The sequence below is a fragment of the Odontesthes bonariensis genome, chromosome 18 (genome assembly GCF_027942865.1).
Source record: "Odontesthes bonariensis isolate fOdoBon6 chromosome 18, fOdoBon6.hap1, whole genome shotgun sequence".
In the NCBI taxonomy this organism is placed as follows: domain Eukaryota; kingdom Metazoa; phylum Chordata; class Actinopteri; order Atheriniformes; family Atherinopsidae; genus Odontesthes; species Odontesthes bonariensis.
Window position 1 is genome coordinate 7,963,911 of NC_134523.1, and position 12,447 is coordinate 7,976,357.

Sequence of the window (12,447 nt, forward strand, 5' to 3'; positions counted from 1 at the left end):
AAAAAAAAAAAAACTGTCACATGACCACACATGCCTTGAAAGTGAGAGGGGAGAGAAGTCCTGAAAGATGGACAATGCGTCAGACATTCCTCACAGTGAAGTTCAGCAAGTTCACCCAGCCCTCGCACACCGACAGCCTCTTTAACTCTGCCAAGATTCAATCCTAATGACACCCCACTTCTGGATGTTTAGCACCCTTAACACTTTTTTTCACATCTCTCTTTCACATCTTTTTGTCCTTTTTTTATCCTATCTCCTGCACAAAGAAAAAGATTCTTAAGTGTCTTGAGGAAAAATGTGGCATCAGCAAACGGTTAACAAAAACCCACCTGGCTTCAGCAGTAGATAAGGGTTATGCGGCAGTAAGTGGTCAATTTTTTTGACACTCAAAGTTACCAGGGGAGCAAAAGCACCTAGAATGGCCTTCAACAGAACCTTGTATATATTTTATTATGCTACATTTCTTCCCTTTATATGCCCTCAACCACCTCCCTTTCACTTCCCTTTTTAGGGCTCCACACACAAAACTTGAATGTGGAGGTCGATCAATAAGATTCTAACTGAACTAATTACTCTGGCAGTTCATACTGCACATTGACCTTACGTTTAAGCCTGAACATACTCCTACTGTAGTCACCATGGACAGGTGGAGGCATGCTGAGAGACATAAAGGTAGGACTCAGAGATGTTCTGATGGGGAAGAGTTCTCAGAATGCTTCTCAGAATGCTTTATGTTGCCCCTGCTGGAATTTTGCTCTTTTTACTGGCCTGAAGTTTGGTGTAAATCTGGTGTCAGTTGCTTGATCATTAATCTCATCTGATCGGGCGTGATGCAAACAGTCCAGATAAAAGAAATTAGCTGAGGTCCTGAGAGTAATGTCCTTTTAATAGAACCTCAAGGTATTTTTCAGCTTTGTTGTGCAATTCGTCATGGATTTTCACAAGAAATATTTATGTATGAAGCTGTCTTTTCTTAAGGTTAAGGAGTCTACTTCAGATAGATCGTTTAAAAGCAAATTTAGCATATGAGCCCCAGGCCAGATGGTGAGCCAAAAGCAAGAGAATACACTTCATTAATACTTTTTTTAAATCTTTGTGACAGAAAATAGCTTGTAGGTGTGAGTAGCACAAGATATATACAATTAAAAACACTTAATTGGGACTTTAAGCCCTTACTGCAAAGTTAAACTAAAGTATCATAATTCATAATTATCCTTTTTTATCAATTTTTTAAAAATTATATCTATAACTGTGAGGAGAAAAAATTAATTACAACTTTCTCAGATGTGTTGGCAGCACAGAGGTTCAACAATGTCACCTCGAGACGTGTGATTCTAACCGGGAAGCTGAAGCTCATTAGAAGCTAAAAAAGCAACTAATTCCTCCGATCCTACAATAGGTTCTGATTTCGGAACGTGGGTGTCGATAAAAGGGAAAGACATATATCAGGGGGAGGTACAAGAGTGCAAATGTCACGCTTCTGAAGAGGGAAAATCTTTGATTTAGTGTCATGAAAAAAACATCTGTTGCCTCTGTTCTGCGTGTGAAAAACAAACACCCCTATGTCTCCGCAGCTTCAACACTACAAACAGTTGGCACCGATACAGAATATCTTTTTTATTTCGCAAGCTGAAAAAAAACACAAAATCCTAAAGCAGGACTCTAGAAAGCAGGTTGTTCTTTCTTTACCCAACAACAACAGATTGTGTTGGTTAATTTTGATCCACCATCTGTCAGCATTTAGAGAGCCCAGCAGACTAAATGTAGTCATTTCGCAGACAGGACAGTGTACGCTGCTCTTTGACCGCTAATGCTCCAGCAGAGAACCTAATAACCCCTTTCCCACCTAAAAGCACTGACGACCTTCAGCAGCTGATGGGAAGAAAAAAAACGACCTCACCATATAAATATGCATGAAATTTTAAAATCTTCATCTCGATCAATAACCTAAATACTGTAAATAGGTTTTGCCTGGAAAAAAAAAAATTCCTGAGTATCATTTTGAATCTCGTGGGAGCCCTTTGGTGACAGTTCGACTTGAAAACGTGGAAATCAAGTGTGCTGTTGAGGCGAATAACACTACACACTTTGTAGTGTTCTGCCAGAAAGCCTTGGTTGCCGGCATTCATGTGGACATTACTTTGATATATGACGCACACACCTGAACATCGTTACCCTGGCCAAGCGAGCTACACTCCGAAAAACACCGCTAAAGAGAAACTTCTCAAGAAAGACATCAGAGAACAGACCCCAGGCCAAAGATTCCTCAGACCCCATTTTATTGGGAATCCATGTGATGCAGCAGAACAAGCCTAGGAGGGGTATTCCCTCTCAACCCACAGCATCTTCTGCCAACGTCACAGCAGTACAACCCCCAAGACCAAGAATAAAGGAATAAAGTCTTTATTATCCCGGATGAGCAATTTGTTGGAGCAGTAACCACACCATCATTCAATCAAGAAGAATTCATCGGGGAAAAAAAAGGAGCAAACAAAAGAGTTATTAAAAAAATGTAATAAGTTTAAATCTGTTTTAGTATTCTCCGGCAATCGTTTTAGATGCTTTCAACTTATTGGATTATACCAGAGATACTCATTGCGCGGCTGGCGAGCCACATGCGGATCCTCAAGCTTTAATTGGTGGCTCGCACTTGCATAGTAGCTTATAACAATATGGTACCAATAACAATATTTTTTTTCAAATAACACACAGCGAATACTGCACAGTATTAGGTATTTTTTATTAATTTTTTGTTCTTGTAGTATTAAGTATTTTTATTCAGTATTAATTAAGGCTTAATGGTGTTAACTAAAGGGGGCACTGTTAAACCTGGCAACGCAGCCCGCTTAAACCATCATCACACTTGACCGCAGAGCACGCTAGCTCCTTTAGCCAGCGCGACATGCAGGCCCAATGGATCAGTTTTTCATTAAAAAAGGGCAAAAACCAGCACAAAAACCATGCTCATCTTGAATGTCTCACTATGACAACAACAAACTACAAATACAACATGAAGAAAGTCAAGGACATGCATGCCAGCTTCCGCTCATCCTAGTATTAAGGTAAATATGGTCTTAATTGAACATGTATTGGCTGTGTTGTTTCTTTTTTTTGTGGGATGTTTTATATGTAGAAATGCATATTTGCAAAAGGGGACTTAGTATGTTGTCGTAAAAGTGGCTCTTCCCTTGATTTTGCTCTGCCAATGTGGCTCTTGTGAAAAAAATAGTGAGTATCACTGGATTATACAGTGCACATTTGCATAGCTTTGGTTCTAACTTAATACACACGAGCAAAGATAAACTGACCAATTAAACACGCTGCATAATTTCTGCATCTTTGTAGCTTCAGCTTCAGCTGTTGTCAATCAAATAAAGCAAGCAAACAGATGAGAAGACTCCGCCACTTGAAAAAGACAACATGTACACCAGAGTGAAATACATCACTCAAGACTAGATACACTTGTGTTGTGACGGGCCACCCCGGCATAATCAGTGTGACTCTGAATGAGTGTGTCAACATTAATCCTCAAAAGTATATCTGAACATGAACGAGCGCACACACGAACGCAAACATACACAAGATACAAACACACGCCGACGCGTAATTTATAATGTCAGTAATGAGATGTGAGCCCTGATGATCGTCACCTGCAGGGTGACACTTCAAAGACGTGAAGATCAGAAAATGAGTCACAGCAGTGAGGCTCAGAGAGAGTTTGACAGGCAGCAACATGGCGCAGGGTTGTGTGTGTGTCTCTGCGTGTCAGAGAAATGTAGGAAACAGACACGAAGAGAGTGAGAAACGCCGTGTGCGTGTGCGTGCGTTCGTTGTTGTGCTCACAACTGGGTGTTTACTCTGACCACTTAGTGGCCGGCAGTGCTCGGTGTGAGTTCAGCTCATTTGGTAGAGGTAAAAAGCTACCACCCACGTTGGAAAAGTTGAAGCATTTTATATCAAGGATGATTAACTGGAAGAAAAAAACACGCGGAATCCTCACACTAATTCGATGCTATACTTTTACATGGACTGAAAATAAATTGTGAATTCAAAAGAAATGTGTTTTCCCAAGTGAGAAACACAGTTTGTAGCCATATGGACTACATGCATTAATGATAATGCAGTTCAAAGACACACACAAGGAGGAGCTAACTGATTTATGTACATTCTTCAGGTGCAATACCAGTGAAAGCATGCACACCTTACGTTAACTGACACAAATGGACCTGACTTTATGCTACAAAGTCACACATATACGATATTCAATACCAGTCTGGCAAAAGAGGAAGTCGGGTTAATGAGACGCAGTCTGCTGGCTCACAACAGGGGGTCGCCTCTGATAATACCAACACTAATATGTGATCTCTTTGTTTCAGCTACTGATTCTGTGCTTAACTGACTGCTGATCCTCATCTACTTCAGCTGGAATTGATGCCTAAAAATACCAACTGTTACAAACGAAGTTGGACGATCTCAGTTATGGCAGATCCACGACAACTATGCATACAATCTTTTGCTGTGAGTCCCCGTGACTCATACAGCAGAGGATTACCGCTACCGCTTAGCTGGTGAGGGCTACGAATCCTAAACACATACTGTAACAACTTGTTGGGCATCAGCATCTGTATAAACAATCCTAATCCTGAAGTTATTCATTGGAAACATGTGCAGAAGCAACGGGTTCATTCATCTGGATGTGTAACTTGGCAACCACCAGAAACTCTTTCTGTATCAGTCCATTTTGTATTTGTTGAAATGTTTTACAGTTGGCATGTTGGAGGCATGAGTCAATAAAAAGGCTGTCATTTGCCTTTAATTATTTGCAGAATGTGGTTGTGGCTGTTCAAACATATAAAATGAAAAAAAAAATCCTGATTAAATGGCACAAAGTGAACAACCTTTTACAGTGATGTGAAAAATTTAGTGATGATGATGCACAATAGGACCCTTACCTTGGAATCTTGGACCAGGTGTTTTCTTTACTGTTAAAGTGTCATTTTATTATGCAGAGCCCTGAAGAGCACTTTAAGGCCCTCGCAGAAGAAACATTGAGCCTGCAAATGGATTTCAAAAGATCTCGAAAGAATGATGGGAGGGCAAGGAGGAGGAAGTTTAAACCTTCATCCTCATTGGGAATGTGAAATAACAGCCGGACAAAATTGACAAGCTAGGAGCCCTGAGAAGGAGATAGCGGGAATATTTGGAATGAAATATTGTGGATTTCATTGGAACGCAGATGGAGGAACATATAACAGTGCTTCTTTACCTGGCTTCTAGATTGTGTGGGGAGACAATGACTACAGACAGAGTGGTAAAGTAAAGCAGCAGGCACTGAAATGCGATCTAATAACAGATGGCGTAGCCCGGGACATGTTTTTGAGATTAAGAGTGTCTGCGACCCAGATATTGAAATGTTAGCTGTTGTCTACTGAGTTAGTTCACTCGTTTTACCAGCTGTCATTGCAAGTGACATCATGAGCTCAAATGTTTACTATGATGCAAAATCTAACTATACAATAAAACAAATTTATCATAATGCATCCATGGCGACCTTTGGAGATTAAAGTATTACTACATTACTCAATTCAATTCAACTAAATGAAATTCTCACTGATATACACAGACTAAGCTTTGTTGAGCTGATGTCACAATTCAAAATTTTAGTATTTTAGTCGTGAGCAAAGAAAAATGTATGCAGTGACTTTAGTCAGTATACAGTATTAGTTCATTTTAACTTTATATTTGTAAAATGCATTCCCTCTGTATGATGTTCTCCCTCCAAAACGTTTGCCTTGTGTCATAAGCAGCCAGAAGTGAAGATAGGGATGCAACACACACAAAAAAAATGTGATTGAAAGGCAACAGCAATAAGATGATGAAGAAAGCGTTGGAGGATGACAAAAGAATTCTATGCATAGATAGAAATCGGTATGTGAATTACAGAATGTTTAGTGTTCATTACAAAAAGAATACTTGACAGTCAAATTGCTCTACAGTCTTGAGAAGACAGTAGGACCAGGTTTGATATTCTGCACATCATACTGAGAAGTCAGTGAGCAAATTGCCATAGATACTGTCTAAACCAATGTTTCCAAGTCCTTTTGTTTTGTTTTGTTTTTTCTTAAGAGAGCATTGAGTCATCGTGTGGAACAGAGGGAGAGTTAGTGTTTCACCCTGGAAACATGAATGCTAATAAGTCATAGACAGAAGGACAAGTGGAAAGGAGAGCTTCTGTTGTTGAGGATATGAAGGATTATGGAGGTAAATGGCCTCAAGAGGACAAGAGAAACAAATGTGTTAAAACTCATCAGGATAATGCGGCGATCATGGGTGATATTATTTGCACCTAATGCACGCTTGTTATCATCAATAACAAGTGGAGCTTGATAGTCAATTTCAATAATTGTTTTTTCTGTGTGACATAAAGTTGCTTAGTCTCCAATTTGTCAGTATTACTTCTTACTAATTGATGGTAAACTTCCCATATCTTTCCCATAGTGAGCAGAGTAGTAATGGTGTACATAGATCTAAATACAGCTCATTCTTACCAAACGATGTGACGGGAATCACAAGGCACGACTAGAAAATGATTATATTTATAGTCCTCTAACCATGTACTTAGTAAGATGCAAACCAAACCAAGTACACTGCATATTGTATTGCCTGACCCTACCCGTTTGTGTGCGAGAGCGCAGTAGAAAAACGGTGGAGGGAATGACCACTGAAAACATTTTGCACCAGTGGACCAGTCTTAAACTTTGGCATGTCTAACTATGAAATAAAAAGAAAGAGTTAAAGGGTGTAAATTGTAGTTTTAGTTGCATTTTTTTTTTTGCAGGTTCATTGCATTTCCGTTTGTCTGCTTGTTGTTTGCTTTATGTGGCCTGCGGGATTCTAAGGATTTCGGAGGTAGGCTGGGAAATGAACTGGCCGTCTCCCCTTCTGTAATGAATAATTTACAGAAGAGGAACAACAAAAATTGGATTACAAAAAATACACATACATATTTGTTTCAAAACCATTTACTCTGAAACAATAAATATTTAACAATATGCAAAAACACATTACTCCCTCAATTATGTACCACACCAGTACGTAATTAGCGTAATTACACCTTGAGATTGTGTTTGAATGATATATAAGCGTGGGATCGCTAACATCTCCTTTAGCTCTAATTGTTTAGTGGAGTCTCATCGCTGCATATAAAATAATCACAGGAGATTTAATGCTGACCCAATTCCTTTTGCAATAGCTGCTTCACTTTCAAGGTTCTGGTTTTGTGCTTGCTGGCTCAGTGATACGCTCTCGTACCATACGTGGTTGGAAAAAAAAAAGTTAATGGAAAAAAGTCATAAAAGCCATTACATCTCTGCCTATAATTAAACTGACAAAAAGATCACTTGTAATCGCCTCCCAAAAGGGGAAAGACTTCCACTGCGTGCTCAAGTAAAATTTTTCAGCACCTCAGTACACTTTGCAAGACCACTAAGGATTCTGCTGAAATGCCAACGGATTGCAAATTTGTACCCTTTTTGTTGTTCTCTGCCCACATTTTACAGTAAAATTAAAGGCCGGGACATCCTGGTGGCTCAGAGTCTATAACCAGTTCAAATGCAATGTGTGTGTGTGTGTGTGAATCTGATCAAGGAATTTGCCTTTTTCTCCAAGAATTTTCTGACGCTTTAGTTTGTTAAACATTGGAAAAAACAGGACATAACAGGACTATGTCTACGTCTAATTTCAGTCTAAATGCAATTCGGAATATATTGGCTTGCCCTTTTTCTAAAAATGTCTTCATTTGGGAAGGATGTATTGTCTGTTGTTATCTCTTAACAAAGCCAGCAGTTTAGTTTTAATCAGGACTGAAATCACTGAATATACTGTGAATAAAAAAACAACATTTTCATATATTTAAAAAAAAATAAACCCAACAACAAAATTTCGGAAGAGCAGATTTCTTGTGTCTGATAGAAACTGCTTTGATAGACATTCATTCTGTGACAACCATAGAGAAGGAGCACACATTCACCAGAGGCACCACAGTCAGGCATTTTACTCTCAATACAGCAAGAAAGCACTGGAGCAAATCTTCACGATACAAATTATTTGTACTTACTCAACCTTTTGCAATACCTATCAAAAAGGACTGCATTCATTGTGTGTTTCTATCTGCATGCTTTAATGTATTTGACCCAGATATTAACTCAGCAGGAACTAAGCTTTTCTCTCCAACACTGTCCGATGCAGAGATGGGTCTTATAACTGCAAAAAACATGATACCGGATTACACGAAGGATGCTGTGATGTTGATGTGAAGCCTTTGCGGCTTATGTGTCGAAATGTTATCTCCGCTGAGGCTACTTGAACTGTTTATTGATTTGAGTCCCATGCGTTTTGGAACAATTCAGAGAAGAAGATGAATTACACATCCTTCCGATGCATCTGTGGCTGGATCGATGTGGAGAATGAAAAAATGGTTCTATGGGAGGCGGTTTAAAGCTTCATCACTCCGTTAGTAGACCGAGTCATGATTCACTTTTAGGCGAAAATTCAAATAGGTCTGCATCAGAGACAAATGCACTGCCCATGTGTAATCCGCCTTGTCTTTCTTGTGGCTTATGTCATGTGGGATTGTCACACAAAACCTGCCTTTACGTTCCCTCTGGTTAGTGACCTCTACTGTCCCAATCTGCTGCTCTCTGGCATAGCTCTGGGCTAATTTATAAGCTTCTTTCCAGGGATTATCTTTCCTCCTGGTGTCCAAACTAGTGAGCTAACAGGAAATGTAGAGATACTAGACTTGGCTGCAGCCTTTAATGGTCTTCCATTGTGACAGCTAACAAGGACTTCCCAGCATTAAATTCTGCCTTTTTTTGCAACCAGATTTTCAACTCATGCATCTCATAGAACTTATGGAGCATTTCTCCGAAAACTATACATGTTTCCAATATCTTGCCAAAGACTCGAAGAGGAAACCAATAGGATCAACAACGAGTCCTCTCAGCCTACTTCCTCCACTCCAAGAGTAAAGATGATAATGTGCAAGTCAACAAGAAAAACATATTGCAAATACTTCACTTGACACAAGATTTTATATAAGATCTTGCACATAAGCAACACTAAATTACATAGAATAGATTTTAAGGGGTATTGATGATACTTACCTATTGGCTTTAAAGCTCTACAGATCCGGCAGCGAAGAGGCAATGTTCCAGCTGTAAGGAAAGAACCATTCCTCTTCTTTGCTACCTCTACACTTCAAATACTAATTAGTACAAATGCCTAACATCTTCATCTAAAACTACATCCAAAGTTCAGAGGATTATCCAGTCTGAGGTCCATTCCACTTCCATCGTTCACATGGTGATAAAATTGGTAACAATAACACTTAGGAATAGGAAGAAAAAACTAAGAATTCTAAAATAGAATAAACTATTCTCCCTGGCTTGATGTCAGTTTAATAAACAGTAAAACTTTCCTTAAATAAAAGCCATCCACATGTATCCAAGATGTCCGGCTGCAGAAAGACGCCATAGCTAGAGACTTGTACATATAGCTAATTAGAACTGGCCTTGACACGCATAAACCTCTTAAAGGCATCAAAACTACCCTAAACTTGACTCCTTACTTAGTCTCCGAGGACAGAGAAATTAATTTACCATGTTGACGCACAGTCTATGAACTGTTGTGCTAGCTGTAATGAGCTGAGAGGAAGATCCATGTCTGTAACGCCCAATGGAGACGTAGCACACATAAGCCCTACTGGCCCACTCCCTCTTGCCGTGCTGGCTCCCTGTATGACACAGTCGTGATCCCTTGTGTTCTGTCAGATGGAAAAGTGGAGCAAGCTGTATGAGCTGTCCACCCCCTCCTTCTGTAGGCTATGCTGTTCAGTATGTTAGTGTGTGTTGTCTCTGCTCAAGAGTATGCAATGTAGGAAAAGAATATAATAATACGACATTTGAAATGTGCCTAAGCATGGGACACTTTAAATCAATTTCATTGGCAGTTTTCTGGTCTGTCAGATGGTCACATCCAAATGGTGACTGATGACTACAACCTGAAAAATGTTAGGTTATCATATCAGACTGAAAAAACCTTCCAGCTATTTTTATCCTCCATATGTCTAGTGATAATGGGCCATCTCCTCAGGGATGACGGTCCATATAGCATCAATTTAATTCCATTAATATTATCTATCCAATCTGATTTCCATGCCTACACATCCTGCTCAGGGTCGAAGCTGGTTGTAGCATCTCCCAGAATGCCGTGGGTTGACACACTATCAACAGGATCAATCTCAGGGCTAACACACATGCAGACAAACAAATTCATTAATGTCAGTTTTCTATACCTCCCACTAAGCCTATGTGCCCCACAGACTAGAAAGTAAAGCCTGTAATTGAAGCAGATATGAAGCAGCAAACCAATACAGTATAAACATAAATTATTTTAAGCTGGTGTATAGTGCTGTGCCGAAGAGTTTATCTGCCTATCACTTCTTTAAATGTACTGCCAGGAAAACGGAAAGCAGGTGCACCACATTGTTGAAACATGTGCAAACATAAATGGAAAGAGATTATAAAGGCAAACCAGAGTTTATTTGGTATAAGCACCTTTATTCTTCAACACAGCTTAAACCCTCTTAGACAAGCTGTTGTGTCACATCTTTAATCAGTCTTCAGGAATAGTTCTCCAGGCTTCTTGAAGGACATTCCAAAGTTCGTCTTTGGATGTTGGCTGAATTTTGTTCCGTTCTCTGTCAAGATGATCCTGCACTGCCTCCATAATGTTGAGGTCCTGCCTCTGGGGAGGATTCATCCCTCCATAAGACCTGTTGCCACTGATTTTCAGTCTACTTCTTATGTCATTTGGCACAGCTCAGCTTTTTCTCCCCATTTCCCTTCCTTAAGAACGGCTTCTTGACAGCCAACCTTCCACAGAGACCATTTACGACGAGGCTTCAGTGAGCAGCACAAGGATCAACTGAAGGGCCACATGCATGTCCCAGGTCCTGTGTCAGGTCTTTGCCAGAATTATTCCTATTTTTCACTTTCAGACACTGTTCAACAGCTGTAGAAAGGTTTTAGGCCTGCCATCTCTTCTTTTGTCCTCCACTTGCCAAGTTTTCAGGTAATAGCTTTTTTGGAATAATTTTCTTATGCATAATATTCTAATATACTAGACTATATGCTAGTTTATGTCTGTCAAACTGTGTTATCTTTGGCATTTCTTGTAGATGCTGCTAAAAAAAAATCTATTGGAATGAATAACTGGTCTTTTCAACGGGCTGCTGATAACAAAGTGCCTAAAGATAGACAAAGCTGTTTGTATTTTAGTTATCATATTGTTTCTTTGCTAAGTTGTCTGTCGTGGTCCGTCCCTTAAGTGAGGTGCCTTTCTAGTGCTTGAATGATTCATAGATAAGTGTTAAGTGGCTAATTAGGACCGGAGTGAGACCACATTTTAGCCCTGTTTCATATCCAGGACCGACCCATTAATTTTCCATGTGAAGGAATAAATAAATAAAACAACAGTCTAACAGTTCATTCCCTCCTTTGGTTCTTATTGGTAAAACTTTAATACAATTTCAATGAAGTAGAAATAGAGGTCTGATTTCTGCAGCAACGTTTATTCCTGCCTCATTGTCTGTAGGCATGACAATTTGCTTTTCAACACTTATTGATAAGTGATCAAATTTCTCCTGAGTCGGCGACTTTCTTCCTGTTCGTCAGAATCTTCATTCAACAACTTTAACCAATTATTTCAAAATAAAACACTGAAGCAGCAGTGCAGCACAATGAATTTCTGCATTTGAAGCGTGAACACAAAACTCATTAGGCAAAATCGTTCTGATAGGAGTTCTGTTGTCATTTATAATAATAATAATAAATCAAATTTGTAACGCACTTTTCATTAGCAAAAATCTCAAAGTGCTACAAAGTACAACTAAAATCAGGGATAAAATAAACATCATAAAAATCATGTGGCGGCAGAATAGGCTTGCTTAAAAAGAAAAGTCTTTAAGCCTCTTTTGAAGTCGCCCAGTGGTTGCAGAGCTCTCAGATAGACCGGGAGAGAGTTCCAGAGACGGGGGGCAGCCACAGAGAAAGCCCGATCTCCCATGGTCCTTAATCTGGATCGAGGAAGGTGAAAGAGGTTGCAGTATTGTGATCGTAGCGATCTGGTGGATGAATGTGGAATGAGAAGGTCCTTCAGATAATCTGATGAGGTTCCGTTTAAGCATTGATGGGTGATGAGAGCAATTTTGTACTGAATTCTGTAAGTGACAGGAAGCCAGTGAAGATCATGGAGAATAGGTGTAATATGGTCAGATTTACGAGCTCTCAATAGAACCCTGGCTGCACCGTTCTGAATGTATTGAAGCTTCTGAAGGTGTTTTCTGTGGATTCCAACAAACAGAGAGTTTGTTATCGAGCCTGGAGG

The 12,447-nt window shown here is 39.6% G+C and overlaps 1 protein-coding gene across 13 annotated transcripts in view; it reads right to left on the bottom strand.

Moving 5' to 3' along the window:
* adgrb2 (adhesion G protein-coupled receptor B2) overlaps positions 1-12,447 on the bottom strand; it is a 253,955-nt gene that overhangs the window by 63,524 nt on the left and 177,984 nt on the right. The window lies entirely within an intron of this gene.